Source organism: Schistocerca nitens, chromosome 1 (assembly GCF_023898315.1).
Source record: "Schistocerca nitens isolate TAMUIC-IGC-003100 chromosome 1, iqSchNite1.1, whole genome shotgun sequence".
NCBI classification, from domain to species: domain Eukaryota; kingdom Metazoa; phylum Arthropoda; class Insecta; order Orthoptera; family Acrididae; genus Schistocerca; species Schistocerca nitens.
The window spans coordinates 924,276,550-924,294,454 of NC_064614.1; positions in this window are offsets into that span (position 1 = coordinate 924,276,550).

The window sequence follows — 17,905 nt, forward strand, 5'->3', positions numbered from 1 at the left end:
AAACTTGTAATTGTTTCACCCTGTACTCCTTGAACTACACTGTGAAAAGTTGATGCTTGGTTCTGAAGAAATTACAGCCAAGCTTCTGATTTTTTTTAGAGGAAGATTTGATAACAAATGGATATTTATTTGGAAACTGGAAATATGATTTCAGAGGAACAAATATAGTCTGAAACTGTTCGACCTGAGGGAGTAAACCAAGCCACCTTGTTTTTGTGTAGCCTTAAATTGTTTGTACTCTTGATCTACAAATTTACAAAATTCTTTAAGATTTTCAAACCTTACAGTACACACATAGAAATAAGAATACATTTTAGAATCAGTGTCTTCAATATCAATAGGTAGGACATCAGCAGCCTTCTGGCTAGTATTGTAGATTGTATGGGCCGAACACCGAACCCCAAATAAGTAGTGCTCTAAATTTCCTTTCAGTTTTGTGGAGACGTTGTTGACACCCCTTCTAGATACATCTCCAAAATTGTAGTTTTAATATCTGCACAAAGTTTCTTTTAAATTGTTATTTTTCAGACATTCACTTAAAAATGTCGCAATGATTTCTGAAGTCTATTCAAGTGAAAATCCCATATCCGATATTTTAACTTGAATCTCCTCAGTGGGATTAAAGCACATAACAAGCAATGGAAATAGTTTTGCGTCCTTATGGTTTGATGGAAGCGTCATTATTGAAATAAAATTATCTTTCTGTAAATCATATTATAGCTGAGCAAATGGGAAATGAGGTTAAACTATATTTAAAATAATTGCCCTAGTTTTGTTACAGCTATGGTTAAATTTTGGTTCCAAAGTAAATTGGATAAGTTTTGCAGTAGAGTCCACAAATCTGAAAGATTGGTTGTTATGGACAATATGGTAAGGAAATGCTCCTCCGACAGCTAATAATTTCATATCTTCATTACCAAAACTTTTACTGACATAACTTATACGTATTGCATTTTCAGCCATTATAGACCAACAAATCGAGAAAAATGGTAGTCTCTAGAATAAATCTGTAATGCTGTGTCGCGCTGAAGCCGTATATTTGCGCAATAAACAAGTTTAAATACGAAATCCACCGAATACGGCACGATGGCTTCGGAAACTGTGAAATAAAGATTGCGCTGTACAATGCGGTTCTGTTAACCTGGGCACAGGTTACATGATGTCCTCAACCAGTCAGAACATAGACTGAGAGCACATTACACTTTACGTAATCAGGTAAACATATCATCACATTTTCAATGCTCGAACACGCAAACGACGAAAATATGTTAAGCACCAAACACAAATAAAGTACATATTCAGAACAATGTACAAAATGTACAGTACCAAGCAAAACGATGCTGTAACATACCTGTAATGTTGAGTAAACTGACGGCATCGCTTTCTCCAACAGGAATGAAATTGTATAATCCTTTCATTATAAGAATAAACCTGATGTAAACAAACACAAACGCGATGATTGGTCAGAAGCCACAGCACACGTACACTTGTGTAGTTACGCTCTTGGAAGTATTAGATATCTTATTACTAAGTCACGTTATATGCAAATGTATTAACAGTATCAACGTTTTTCTTAACAACGCTTTAGTTTTTATTTTAAAAATCGTGTACAGTCACAGCCTTTGCAGCATTGTGCTGTCATTGGCGCGCTGTTCATGCACGGAATAAAAATGGCTGAATCTGCTTTCTGTTCCGTTGTGAAACGCGCTTGAAACACGGTTAAAGAGTGCAGAAAAATAGGCTGTTCTTAAAGTTTTGCATAAATTTGCGGAGATAATCGGCTTTTAAGTTTTCTCAGAGTTGTATATACTCCAATTGATCAATTACCTCATATTAAACGTGTAGTGCAGTTGGTAGTGTGAGAGAGTATAAACCAAATGCGATTATTTGTCCGTTGATTCAAATCTCCCCACTATCATTTTCTTTTTCTCATTCAATTTGAAATACCTACACCTCGTTATTATAAAACTCATAATTATTTTTTGTGAAAAATGCACGACTTCTTGTTTCTAATTACATACTGGACGCGAAATTCCTGTTTCCATTTCAAATACAAATTCTGGTAATTTCCAAGAATGATTGCATATCGAAGTCGCGGGGACAAACGATACATATCGAACGAGCGATTGTAAATCGATCATGCGACTCTGGTGGCGGGAGTTGTGATCAGTTATTTGTGATCGTCATTTGTATCTGTTTTCCGTCGTTCCCTTCGTTGCTCTATATTACATACCTCCGCGAATTATTTGTGAGTTGCTACGGAATCCCAGACGATTTATGTCGTTAGCGGGATATCTGGTGTTCATGACGTTTCTTCGGCGGATTCTCTCACATGGAAACACCTAATTCCGTGTTTATCCGGTGTAGAAAATTGTTCGACTTTTTGTCGCAAATATGGAGTACTACCGGACGAAGAAAGAAGGGAGTGTGTAGACTGTGGCGGTGCGAAGTGTGTAAAACGTCGTAAGAACAGTTTCGATGCTTCAATACCGTTTGCAATTTCATTGCGGACAGTGCGGAAATCGAAAGCGTTATCAGAAAGAATACATGGTTCGACTCTTCCAAATTATCCATCCAGACCACCGTAATGGACTTTCACATGATAACAACAAGGTAAGTCGTCTCCTTTGCAGTTACAAGTATTTTTGTAACGCTCTTCTTTTGCCGTTGCTGTAGCGACCACCGTAAACATAACTCCCGCCACCAGAGTCGCATGATCGATTTACACTCCTGGGAATGGAAAACAGAACACATTGGCACTAGCTGCGCAGCATTTGTGCACCGCCGCCGTCAGTGTCAGCCAGTTTGCCGTGGCATACGGAGCTCCATCGCAGTCTTTAACACTGGTAGCATGCCGCGACAGCGTGGACGTGAACCGTATGTGCAGTTGACGGACTTTGAGCGAGGGCGTATAGTGGGCATGCGGGAGGCCGGGTGGACGTACCGCCGAATTGCTCAACACGTGGGGCGTGAGGTCTCCACAGTACATCGATGTTGTCGCCAGTGGTCGGCGGAAGGTGCACGTGCCCGTCGACCTGGGACCGGACCGCAGCGACGCACGGATGCACGCCAAGACCGTAGGATCCTACGCAGTGCCGTAGGGGACCGCACCGCCACTTCCCAGCAAATTAGGGACACTGTTGCTCCTGGGGTATCGGCGAGGACCATTCGCAACCGTCTCCATGAAGCTGGGCTACGGTCCCGCACACCGTTAGGCCGTCTTCCGCTCACGCCCCAACATCGTGCAGCCCGCCTCCAGTGGTGTCGCGACAGGCGTGAATGGAGGGACGAATGGAGACGTGTCGTCTTCAGCGATGAGAGTCGCTTCTGCCTTGGTGCCAATGATGGTCGTATGCGTGTTTGGCGCCCTGCAGGTGAGCGCCACAATCAGGACTGCATACGACCGAGGCACACAGGGCCAACACCCGGCATCATGGTGTGGGGAGCGATCTCCTACACTGGCCGTACACCACTGGTGATCGTCGAGGGGACACTGAATAGTGCACGGTACATCCAAACCGTCATCGAACCCATCGTTCTACCATTCCTAGACCGGCAAGGGAACTTGCTGTTCCAACAGGACAATGCACGTCCGCATGTATCCCGTGCCACCCAACGTGCTCTAGAAGGTGTACGTCAACTACCCTGGCCAGCAAGATCTCCGGATCTGTCCCCCATTGAGCATGTTTGGGACTGGATGAAGCGTCGTCTCACGCGGTCTGCACGTCCAGCACGAACGTTGGTCCAACTGAGGCGCCAGGTGGAAATGGCATGGCAAGCCGTTCCACAGGACTACATCCAGCATCTCTACGATCGTCTCCATGGGAGAATAGCAGCCTGCATTGCTGCGAAAGGTGGATATACACTGTACTAGTGCCGACATTGTGCATGCTCTGTTGCCTGTGTCTATGTGCCTGTGGTTCTGTCAGTGTGATCATGTGATGTATCTGACCCCAGGAATGTGTCAATAAAGTTTCCCCTTCCTGGGACAATGAATTCACGGTGTTCTTATTTCAATTTCCAGGAGTGTACATCGCACGTTCGATGTGTATCATTTGGTCCCCGCAACTTCGAAAGGCAATCATTCTTGGAAATTACCCAAATTCTTAATTAACTATGTTTTATGAAAGACTGTCATTAAAGTTGTTAAAATTAAGAAAATATAACAGTTTAATTTTTTAAGGAAAAAATGAAAAACTAAATCCTCTTTATTTGGAGTATTTCCAACGTTTTATGCCTCAGAAGTAGACAAGTATCGAAGAAACATGAGAAACAATCATTTTCACAGCATCTAGCACATCATACAAATGCTGTATTTTTACATTTGCTGCTGTACCATTACAATATGAACCCAACAGAACTGATCTGGAGGCAAGCGGCGGGATTTGGCCCGAGAAGTAACAAGACTATTAAGCAGCCAGACGTACTGGAACTAACGCACGCAGCTTTTTCACACGTCACTGCCGAACGATGGCGGGATATAGAACGGCTCGTCACGTCTCGTCATAAAACAAGAAGAGAAAATGCTGCGCTGGTTGGCTTCGTGGATTCTGTTTTTGATAGGTTCGTTATCAACGTAGCAGGTGGCACTTCCAGAACTGAAATGTATTTCTCGGGTTCGGATAAGGAAAGAGCTAAGAGATTACCAGACGACTCACTGGAAGTAATACCTCCAGTGGCTTCAATATTTAACTATACTGTGAAATCCTTCGATACTCTCTTACGTTACACACAGCTTATGCAGAAAAACTAACCTGTAGTTACGTCAGGAATTTTTATAATTATTGTTTTTTATTACAGTAGTGCGTTAGCTAAAAACGATAACGTGTTTCGGGTTTCGTCTAGTCGTCTAAGAAGCGTGTCGTGGGAGATTTGCAGTGTGTTATTTTATTCTGCTTAAAAATTAAATAACATTCGAAGCTGTATTGGCCCTCTGCTCGTCTCTTTTTTCGTGTGAACTGCAGCTGGCCACGTCACTTCAGGCTAGCTGTACCAGCTGACCGGCCAGTGCTGTCCAAGTTAAATGGTCTGGTAAAGCTGTTGTCCCGTATTGTCGCAAAGTAAATGTGCCGTGTAACACACAGCACAAAACGTACCCTTATTATCGAACTTGACAGTACTCAAGACAGCTTGGATGTAGTCCCGCGTGGAACGGAAATCCAATGAGGTCCCAGCAAACGCGGTAGAACACATAGTGCAATGTTTATATCAGCTATATTCTTACGATGAACGGATTATAGTCCCTAGTTGTGCTTGCAACATTCTTCGAAAGAATTATTGCATCACTTTTCGGCCGGGTTTGTGAAGTTTACCCACTTCAAGAAAATAGTTTTGTCGATGTGCCCGATGGAAAATGTACCCAGCTAGGTAAGTCGATAAATATTTCGTCTTTCTGCCATATCATAGAGTGGCACCTCTGACGTCCCGCCACATTCTCTCCACGTCCTGTGTTGAATGGAACGATCTTTCGGACCTACTAAATTCAGGCTATGCTGAAAACCTTCAGTACCTAGAGCGTTATATGAACAGAGGCAGTCACTAACGATCGTCGTCCCTGGGAGGATCTTTTCTTCTATTATTCTGAATAACATTTCCTTGGTCGAAAACTCAATGGGCTCATGGTAGCATTTTTTCGTACGTCGCTGACTTCCATCCAACACCAAATTTCCTATGATTTCACGGCTGTTGTGTTTCCTTTTCCCAGATTTCGCTTCGCGAACTCACAACCAACTGTTGCATTCCTACTCAACCTAGACCTCTAGCTATGCTGCAGTCCAATCTGTCACCACAACCAGGTTATTTGCTTTTACATTCGTTTGCTTCAACATCTCACAACCAAAATTTTGCATTCAAACATAACCTACACCTCTGGTTATGCTACAGATCAGTCCGTCATCACAACCAGATTTTTTTCTGCCAATTCAAGTTATGCTCTTGTGTCCCATCATAACAATTCGCGAGATATTCTGGAAATACAGCCGAGAGCAACTTAACCACATTCCTGGAAATCGCAACCTATTCTTAGAGCAACAGCCAAGTAATTGTAACAACAAAGAATATTAAAGTCACTGCCCCATTAACAGCAAATTAATCCTAAATTAGTAAACACTCTGACAGTTTACGATTGCATTTGGCACCAATTGGGGGTTGCTGCCAACATTTTGAGTAGTGCAATTGTCAGTGTAGGGTGTCCAAAAGGACTTTCGTACTTATTTTGTATGTGACATACCACTTTGTGCATAAACTGTAAATTATGACTTCCTTCAAATAAAGCATAGAGTGTAAAATTTAGGATGGTTTAGTAACATTGTCGCAGTGTCTTCCCCTCTAATGTTCTACGATTAAGTTCTGTTTTTACGTCCAAGCCGTACCATATCCTCGGAAATCGCGACATGGAAACTATGACATATTCGAAATAAATGAAACATGTATTTCTCGCAAACAAGGGTCATTCCTTCATTCACATCAATTTAAGATTGCCTGAATAATTCACGTTTGCTAAGCTCACTGTAATTGGCAAATTAGGTAATGTGTACTGTGCTCAGACGAAAGCACATCATACAGTGCAATCTCGATTTCACAGTTTCTGAAGCTACCTATATCTACATGTACTACTACACTTTGTAAACCACCGTGAGCTGCATGGCAGCGGGTATGGCCCACTGTACCAGTTATCAGGGTTTCTTACCGTTACACTCACGTATGGAGCATGGGAGAATGTTTGTTTGAATGCCTCTGTGCATGCATGATCCCTATGTGAACGATATGTAGGGAATTTAGTATATTTCTGGAGTCATCATTTAAAGCCGATTCTTGAAATTTTGTTAACAGATTTTCTTGGGGTAATCTACGTCTATCTTCAAGAGTCTTCCAGTTCAGTTCCTTTAGTATCTCTGTGACACTCTGCAACCTCCCCCTTCCTAATAACTGACAGCCTAATGAAATTTTACAGTGAGTAACGCTATCGTTACCGAAGGAAAATAACGCCGGTTAGTTGGAGGAAAGTGTACAATTTACGCTAAACTCGGATGATAATTTTGACATGGGTGAAATATAGTGCAATCGCTCACGAGCAAAAGGGGGGGGGGGGGATACCACGTAATATTTACTACAGAAATCAATGATAACACAAAGAAAACACTGATTAGCTAAAAAGGGGATAATTATACGGTCGCCAGCCCCATAGGGCAATGAATCTCCAGCATCTTGAGAAAGACAATGGCAGAGAAATTTCAGCAAATAATCACTGGCGTGGCAACAGAAGATTGTCAAGCTTTTCCATAAATTTTATTAATCATTCATTTAGCTTCTCATTAATTATGTGTGGGCACGTAATAGCATGACCATACTGTGTCATTATAACTTAAATCATCATAGTGTATCATAACATATTTTAAACAACAAAATTACATCTTTCAAGTAACCATTACATTTGAAATGAAATTTTCGTGTCAGTACTTTACTTGAAAACATAAGTAACTTAGTTAACGGTATACAAAAAATGAGTAAAAGTATAAGAAGCGAGATAAGAAATCACTAGTTACAATGTTTACTTTAGATAGTTCTTTTTTACAAATATCGTAATCATTAACAGATTGCATTTATCGTTATGAGAGTCTGCGTATTTCAGGCAAGCATCCAGATAAAACTCAGATGTATATAACAAAGCTTTACAGTGGTTGTGCTGAAAAGAAAAACGCCGTGTTCCACACGGGTGTTTACAAAGGAAGCCGCAGCGTTCTAAGAGCCGGCAGCAGCTCAATCCAGGCATTGTACTGTTGGGTGTGCCATAGCGGCACACTTGTTCTCTCTATTTGTGCAGTTTCATTCCAGAGCGTCCACCTGTCTTACATGCTTTGAACACTCACTCCCGAGTAATCTCAAATATTCCTATCACAGTTGGCAACTCAACACTGTCCATATACAAATGCGTACACAGACCTGAAACTTGCACATTGTGTGAGTGCATCGGTATTCACTTACATAATACATGGTATAAAAGAATTTTTACAACATATTATTTATAAAATTACAAATATACATATTAATGAAATTGATCGTGAGAGTCACTTTGCATGACGAGTAATTATTTTTTCAGCAGCCGGATTACACTCACTAGGTAGCTCAAATGGAAATTATTGGCGGGAAGATGATGTTCTTTTCGAGGAACACTTTTGAGAACCGACATTTAAAGCTGACAGCAGAAGGATTCTAATGTCAGAACATACATTTCACGTAAGGACCGCGTTATTAAAAATAGGATCACAACCACTATTTTACTTCAGTATCAGCCTGAATAAAAAGCGGTCACGGTTGTAGAGGCACAGACAAGAGTCTCTGGTCGTGTTACGCTTTCTGGTAGAAATGCTGCCTGAGATTTGGAATGAAGTCTAACCGCTCAACCACATACACCAATCAACAAAATACATCTTATGCTAACATCTTTTAATGATTACAGCCACCATTGAATCATATTCGTGCTCCCCTCATATCTTTAAACGAGTCACGTTTTTCAAACCTATATGCTAAGGAGCCTACACAGCAAAACTCTAGTGTGGTTTTCTAGACAGTCTCCACACATCTTGTAACTGCTCCTCAGTCTCTGTCCCGCCCTCTCTGCAGCTTTGTCCATGTGATCGTTCCGGTTCAAGTCGGAACCGAACAGAAGTCTAAGATTTCTGCACCCCATGGACACACAGTGGGCTGCGTTAATGCGATAGGACGGTGTTTTGACCACTCAGTGGAATGGGAACATGTTGTCACAGCTCAACCAACCATCCATGAGGCAAGCGCCAAACGAAGCTTTCTTCTGCAACGCGAGCTAGTAGAAATTAAAGTATGAACAGTTACGAGAACTAAAAGAAGGACAAGGATTTTGCTACTGCAACGTGGTGCGTCTCCAAACTACATATACGACGGTCACTCCAAAAGAAATACACACAATTTTTTTTTTAAATCCATCTTTTATTCTACATGTTTGAAAGTTTTACAATGTGTAGATACACCCTTTAGGAACAATATTTTCATTTCTCCACATAATTTCCATCCCTCTCAACAGTCTTACGCCGTCTTGGAACCAGCGCCTGTATACCCGCACGGTAAAATTCTGGACCAACCTGTTGGAACCACTGTATGGCAGCGTGCACAAGGGAGTCATCATCTTCAAACCTTGTTGCACGAAGAGAGTCTTTCAGTTTCCCAAAGAGATGATAATCACATGGAGCCACAGGACTGTAAGGCAGGTGTTTCAGTGTTGTCTATCCGAGTTTTGTGGTCGCTTTCAGTATTCTACAAACACTTCCTTCCCCTATCCCAACGTAGCGTGACAATTCGTTCACTGTGATGCGTCTGTCAGCAGTCACCAATTCGTTAACCCTCTGCACATTGTCTGGAGTGTGTGCAGTACGAGGCCAGCCGCTGCGAGGACAATCCTCAATATTGCCGTGCCCGCTTTCATCACGTAACCCGCTTGCCCACCGACTAACTGTACTGCGATCGACAGCAGCATCTCCATACACCTTTTTCAACCTCTTGTGGATGTTTCCCACTGTCTCGTTTTCACAGCACAGGAATTCTATGACATCACGTTGCTTCTGACGAACGTTAAGTATAGCAGCCATCTTGAAGACATGCTGTGACAGCGCCACTCATGGGAACAGGTTGTACTAAGTTTGAAAACAAGCGGGGAGAATGTATCTACACACTCTACAACTTTCACACATGCACAATGAAAACTGTATTTTGACAGAAATAGTGTGCATTTCTTTTGGAGTGACCCTCGTAGGTACTATAGACTGAAGGAGATCTGCGTCACTCAGTGTGCATTCATGTATGTCACAAAAACATAACCTCTATCATAGTTATTTTGCACCATCCAACAGAGAAAAACTATGAACTATAAAAAACTCCGTAGATAGCATCTGATAGAGAATTAGATTTCACCGCATCTCTGTTCCGATATATTGCTAAACAAATACCCTCTGTGTGCTGGGCTCGAGTATATGTGGCTATCTTATTGAATGTACAGGTATTGGTCCATTGAAGCAAGCGGGCAGTGATCGAAGTCACTTGCACAGACCAGTGTAAAGTTTCATCGCCTGTGCTGTAGGAAGACCATATTGACTACCAGTCGCAAAATAGGGTTTTTGTGTCATTGTCTGATACATTGTTTCTTTTCTGCTGTAATACTTCAAAGCAGTGTGTGACTGCAGCTGTGTACACAGCCATACATTTTGTTTTTCTACCATGACATCAACGTCTGTCTCAGATTCTGAACTGACATTAACACGTTTCGATCCATTGGCTCTGACTGAAAGCTGAGCATCACATGGAGCAAATTATGCTGCTGGTTCTCTCACAACACACGGGATGATTGAAATAATAAAAAAAAGAGCCTGTGTTTCTTATTGACAAAAAAAAGGTGGAAGACATTGCAACATATGAAAACTGAAAGAGAGTGCGGCATTGGGGGCTATTCCAAACAGCTGTCTGAAAGTGAATGATGACCTCTACATTTAAACTCATCTTTCACAGTGACAGAGTGGCAGATGTCTCAGCGTTCCGTTTCGATTGATTCCGCATATTGTAGTCAAGTACGCGCGATCACTGTTTTCAATGAACGCCAGTCCTGGAAGGTGCTGCTCCCACCAACACTCTCCATCTCAAACAAGTGATGTCACTCAGTCACTACGTAGTAATCAACAGCGTACCTATGGGATGGAGAAAGACACCGTCGATGGGGGGCGATGTACTGTAATAAGAACCTCAGTTGATAGTTTCATCGATTTTAGCAGTTTTACCAGGTTTTTCATTATGCGACAGCAACCAATGACACGACAGCATGCTTCCAAATGTCTTTATTATCGCTAAACCATTCTCAAGTACATTTCGAGTATCATATATTACATTGCGATTGTAGATAAATGCCATGTTAATTCTAGTACATATACTCCAAGGTATACCAGATACCTTTCTATATCGATCTACACATTTCCAGCACTTCGATCATAGAGCGTAAATTACGATTACTATTGCTCATCTTTCCCTATGCGGATGGGAGTCACAGATGCACTCTCCGCGGTTCTGCACTTAAACACGCTATAACGCTAGAGCGGTGCTATTTCCGACCCATTAGTCGTGTGGAATGCAACGCTGTTAAAATTCTATTGTAAGAAACACTTAAGAACCAAAGAAACTGTTACCCTGCCTAATATCCTGTAGGGCCCACATGAGCACGCAGAAATGCCGCAACACGACGTGACGTCGCATGGACTCGACTAACATCTGAAATAGTGCTGGAGGGAACTGGCACCATGAATCTTGCAAGGCTGTCCATCAATCTGTAAGAATACGAGGGCGTGGAGATCTCGTCTGAACAGCAAGTTGCAAGGCATCCCAGATATGATCAATAATGTTCATGTCTGGGGAGTTTGGTAGCTAGTGGATGCGTTTAAAATCAGAAGAGTGTTCCTGGAGCCACTCTATAGCAATTCTGGACGTTTGGGGTGTCGCATTGTCCTGCTGGAATTGCCTAAGTCTGTCGGAATGCACAATGGACATGACTGCATGCAGGTGATCAGACAGGATGCTTATGTACGTGTCACCTGTCAGAGGCACATCTAGACGTACCAGAGGTCCCATATCATTCCAACGCACGTGCCCCACACCGTTACAGCGCCTCCACCAGCTTGAACAGTGCCCTGCTGACATGCAGAGTCCATGGATTCATGAGGTTGTCCCCATACCCGTACGAATCCATGCGCTCGATACAATTTGAAACGAGACTCGTGTGACCAGGCAACATGTTTCCAGTCATCAACATTCCAATGTCGGTGTTGAGGTTCCCAGGCTAGGCGTAAAGCTTGGTACGTGGGGTCATCAAGGGTACACGAGTGGCCCTTCAGCTCCAAAAGCTCATATGATGATGTTTCGTTGAATGGTCCGCACGCTGACATTTGTTGATGGCCCAGCATCGAAAGCTCCAACAGTTTACGGAAGCGTTGCACTTCTGTCACGTTGAACGATTCTCTTCAGTCGTCGTTGGTACTTTTCTTGCAGGATCTTTTTCCGGACGCAGCGATGTCGGAGATTTGATGTTTTACCGGATTCCTGATAATCACAGTACACTCGTAAAGTCGTCGTACGGGAAAATCCACACTTCATCGCTACCTTGGAGATGCTGTGTCCCTTCGCCCGTGAGCCGTCTATAACATCACCTTCAAACTCACTTAAATCTTAATAACCTGCCATTGTATCAGCAGTAACAGATCAAACAACTGCATCAGACACTTGTCTTACGTAGACGTTGCGACCGCAGCGCCGTATTCTGTCCTTTTACATATCTCTGTATTCGAATACACATACCTACCTGGTTCCTTTGGTGCTTCAATGTATATTTCCAGCCCAAGACATACATTCTCCCTGCGAGTTTCTCTGCGATAAACTACGGTTACAAAGGGTAAAGTAATAAAAATACCTTGCATACAAAAGAAAACGTCAACTCTTTGTAACACAAACACTACACAGCTTTCCAGAGGTGTACGACGCCTCCTGTTTACGAAGTTCCACCCCGATTCCGGTTCGGAAATTATGATACGTTCGCAAGAGTCCTGTAAGATCATCAGCAGTCGAAAATGCATATGAAGAAACAGTGACGTCTCACAAGGAAATAAACAGCACGATCAGTATCCAGAGGAGATGTAAAAGTCTTATCGCAGTTTACGAATGTTGCTGGTAATCTTCCTTTTGCACACAGAAGTCATGGTCAGATGTTAGGTTGTACTGCTCATTTGCGGGATAATATTGACGTTCCCCTTGATGCAACGTCTCCAGAATGCATCCTCTCTCCGCTGTTAAGGTGTGTATATGTAGTATCAGTCTGCTCTCCTCCTCCAGAAGACACAGTTTCATCAATTTGGCTCAGTATTCATTTCATGATATTTTTCTCTAATTTTATGTAGTCTCAGTCAGTTTCTGTAATTTTACTTCGTTTTCGCGATTTTATAAATTTCATCGTACTTCGCTCAATTTTTACATATCTTAAACGATTTTTTCATGATTGTACCAGTTTGTCCTCGAATTTTACCCATATTATATCATTTTTCATATTTTTTCCAGTTTTCCATATATATATGGTCATGTTGCTGACATGCCCATGTGCCGTTTGATTTTCTACGAGACTATTTGCGCATCTTACATACTAAACTACAAAGAAATCCTAAGAGTTGTTTCTCCAGTGGTTCACATGCATGCATTTTGGATAGTACGAACATGAAAAGTATAGTAAAAGCAACTTCCTCCCTTTATGAAACTGAAGACTCGATTTATGTCCAGGATGTGACAGACAAATGGAGTACTTCGAATACATCTTTGTTTGTCTAAACGAGGGTACCAGAGCAGGTTTTCCATCGATGGACCTGTTTCATCACTCATGACTTGGAAGACCTCTCATAACGGTGATATGGAGGGGTGCTGTTACCGATTGCAGGTAGATAGTGCTCTAAGTCACACAAAGAACACGCAGTTGTATACGAGTCGATCGTAAGTTAAACCACACAACTGATACACCCCTATAGAACAACAGGCAAAAATGGTTAAATGCGTGTTTAATGACCTGCAGCAACATCTCCCGCTCTCTAGAATGCATCGCCACCTATCACTAAACCATATCTAGTTGCAACTCCTCTCTAACAAACGCTTCAACTACTTTCTATCTTCCTTTATCGCAGATCCACGTCAGTTTGGAGGCTGATCGCTCTCTTTTCGTGGCAAGCATCAAAGACAGCAGTCACCTTGCATGTATCACTATTACCTCAATAGACATACAGTAGAATGTTGTTAAAAAACTACGCGACAACTATTTGTAAGGTATTTGTTAGCCGATACTGCAGTTCCAACATAGCATCCACCGCTAACCGACCGCTTTCCACGAAGTGGGGCAGGGGCTGTTCCTCAGCTAAGTAACGTAGCTTGGCTTGATACCACGGTACTTTGGCTTTTTATGTTTGACCGTGTCTTATTCTGGCACGTGTTAGCTTGTTTTATGCTTCTGAAGAAGGCTAGATTACTCTAGTTGAAACCTGGGTAAAGACCAGTAACATTTCGCAACTGAGGCGGATTTTTGACGTGTTAATGACACAAGAACCCTATCTTGCGGCTGATTGTCAATATGTTCTTCCTACAGCACAGGCGATGAAACTCTACACTGGTCTGTCCAAATGACTTCGATCACTGCCCACTTGCTTCAGTGGATCAATACCTGTACATTTAATAAGATAGCCACATATGCTCGAGCCCAGCACACAGACGGTATTTGTTTCCCAATATATCGGAATAGTGATGCGGTAAAATCTTATTGAGTTCTCTATCAGATGGTATCTACGGAGTTTTTTATAGTTCATAGTTTTTCTCTGTTGGATGGTGCAAAATAACGATGATAGAGGTTATGTTTTTGTGACATACATGAATGCACCCTGAGTGACGCAGATCTCCCTCGACCCAAAGTACGTGCATGTAGTTTGGAGACGCACCGCAATGCAGTAGCAAAATTCTTGTTCTTCCAGTTCCCGTAACTGCTCGTACTGTCTTTTCTACACTACTGGACATAAAAATTGCTACACCAAGAAGAAATGCAGATGATAAACAGGTATTCATTGGACAAATATATTATACTAGAACTGATATGTGATTAGATTTTCACGCAATTTGGGTGCATAGATCCTGAGAAATCAGTACCCAGAACAACCACCTCTGGCCGTAATAACGGCCTTGATACGCCTCGGCATTGAGTCAAACAGAGCTTGGTTGGCGTGTACAGGTACAGCTGCCCATGCAGCTTCAACACGATGTCACAGTTCATCAAGAGTAGCAACTGGCGTATTGAGACGAGCCAGTTGCTCGGCCACCATTGACCAGACGTTTTCAATTGGTGAGAGATCCGGAGATTGTGCTGGCCAGGGCAGCAGTCGAACATTTTCTGTATCCAGAGAGGCCTGTACAGGACCTGCAACATACGGTAGTGCGTTATCCTGCTGATATGTAGGGTTTCGCAGGGATCGAATGAAAGGTAGAGCCACGGGTCGTAACACATCTGAAATGTAACGTCCACTGTTCAAAGTGCCGTCAGTGCGAACAAGAGGTGACCGAGACGTGTAACCAATGGCACCTCGTACCATCACGCCGGGTCATACGCCAGTATGTCGATGACGAATACACGCTTCCAATGTGCGTTCACCGCGATGTCGTCAAACACGGATGCTACCATCATGATGCTGTAAACAGAACCTGGATTCATCCGAAAAAATGACGTTTTGCCATTCGTGCACCCAGGTTCGTCGTTGAGTACACTATCGCAGGCGCTCCTGTCTGTGATGAAGCGTCAAGGGTAACCGCAGCCATGGTCTCCGAGCTGGTAGTCCATGCTGCTGCAAACGTCGTCGAACTGTTCGTGGAGATGGTTGTTGTCTTGCAAGCGTCCCTATCTGTTGACTCAGGGATCGAGACGTGGCTGCACGATCCGTTACAGCCACGCGGATAAGATGCCTGTCATCTCGACTGCTAGTGGTACGAGGCCGTTGGGATCCAGCAAGGCGTTCCGTAGTACCCTCCTGAACCCACCGATTCCATATTCTGCTAACAGTCATTGGATGTCGACCAACGCGAGCAGCAATGTCGTGATACGATAAACCGCAATCACGGTAGCCTACAATCCGACCTTTATCAAAGTCGGAAACGTGGTGGTACTCATTTCTCCTCCTTACACGAGGCATCACAACAACGTTTGACCAGGCAACGCCGGTCAACTGCTGTATGTGTATGAGAAATCGGTTGGAAACTTTCCTCATGTCAGAACGTTGTAGGTGTCGCCACCGGCGCCAACCTTGTGTGAATGCTCTGAAAAGCTAATCATTTGCATATCACAGCATCTTCTTCCTGTCGGTTTAATTTCGCGTCTGTAGCACGTCATCTTCGTGGTGTAGTAATTTTAATGGCAAGTAGTGTACTAGCTTGTGTTGCAGAAGAAAACTTCGTTTGGCCCTGGCCTTACACATTATATATGATTGGCTGAACTGTGGCAACATATTGCGATTTCCACCGAGTGGTCAAGAAATGGTTCTGTCGCATTAACTCAGGTCAGCCTGGTTTCTCCATGGGATGCAGAAAGTCTTAGACATAGCGCTCTCCGATTTCCGTTCGGTTCCGACTTAAATTGGAACGATCACATGGGCAAAGATGCAGTGAGGGCGGTGCAGCGACTGAGAAACAGTTACAAGATGTGTGAGGACTGTCTACAAAACCAGGCCGTAATTTTGCTGTATAGGTTCCTTAGCAGATAGGTTCGAAAAAGCTGGCAAGTTTAAAGGTACGAATGTGATTCAGTGTGATCATTAATAGACGTCTGCAAGGATTGTATGTGGTAAAAGGAGTATGTGGCTGAATGGATAGACTTAATTCCAAATGGCAGATAGCATTTCTATCAGAAAGCATAACACAAAAAGCCACTCTTGTTTTTGCCTATAGAACCATGACCGTTTTTTATGCAGGTTGACAGTAACACATTTGTTGTGATCGTATTTTTAATAGCGCGGTCCTTACACGAAGTGTATGTTCTGGCATTAGAATCCTTCTGCAATCAGCTTTAAATGTCGGGTCTCAATAGTGTTTCTCGAAATGAACATCGTCTTCCCGCCAGCCAGGGTGTCTTTGTTGGTGTGGAATTGGTTGGAACTACTGTACACATACATGCTGCAGCTGCAAGTATACTTATTCTAGACGTAACAGTCAGAGTTAGTCTTCAGTGTGTTGATCGTTAAATGACTGTATGATAGGGTGTCCATTTCATTTTCATTGAAAAAGGGGACATATAAAATAAATTAGAGAAAAACCTGGGACAATGAAGAAAAAAACGGGACATAAATATTGTATAGACTAATTTAATACACATACAAGTTTACCTTTACAACGTGCACTCAGATGACCCCAAATCACTTTTTACAATTATTCTGCCACACTATCACCGTACTTTTCACTTTTATGTACTTTAACAAGAAGTGCATTTTCGTTTGAAATTGTATCATAAAAGTCAGTACACGATACACCATTAAAGTGTGTTTTGACTATGAGCAAGGCCTCACTGTTTCAACTTTCATTCTGGTTTTTTCATCTGACCACAAAGAGTTCACTAACGAAAACACAGGTTCCACAGCAGCATTTGACCAAGGAAATGCCAGACAAAACTCCACCAAATGAATCATGTTTTTCATGTTAATGTTTTTACTTTTGAAATAAACAAATATTTTACACCACGTTGCATTAACACTTTCTTTGTCTCCTTCTTAACTTTTTATGAAGTTCTGTGCACATAAAAATTCATCTAACAGTTCGTCTTCATCAACAGGAAAATTTGGTACAATACTTTTAACAAAAACACAACAGTCCTGAATATCCTTCCACTGTAGCTGCTCCTTTACAGTATTAACCCAGTCAAATGCTTTAAAAGGCGTGAGAAATGGTAAACACCATTCTTTAATATACTCAATGCAAGAGTCATAGAAGATGTCAACATAAATATGAAATTGTTCTACAGTAATTTCACCCTCTTCTTCCAGCTTTCTTAGAGTCTCATGTACAAAGGATGTGAGAAATCTTTCAGATTTTCTACATTGTAATTGCCCAATTATTTGTTTATTTCTTGATAAACTTCCACTATTGTGATTTCTTGTTTCTCAATACATTTAATTGTTGTGGAGAAAGGTTTTAGCTGGCTAACAAGAAAATGTAGAAGAACAATAGACACAAGGTTATCAAAGAATTGTTTAAGGATAACAGGACACTTATCAAGGGAACTGAAATATGATTTCAAAGCAGGAAATATCTCTACAATTCTTTACAATGCTAGTAGCAGAGA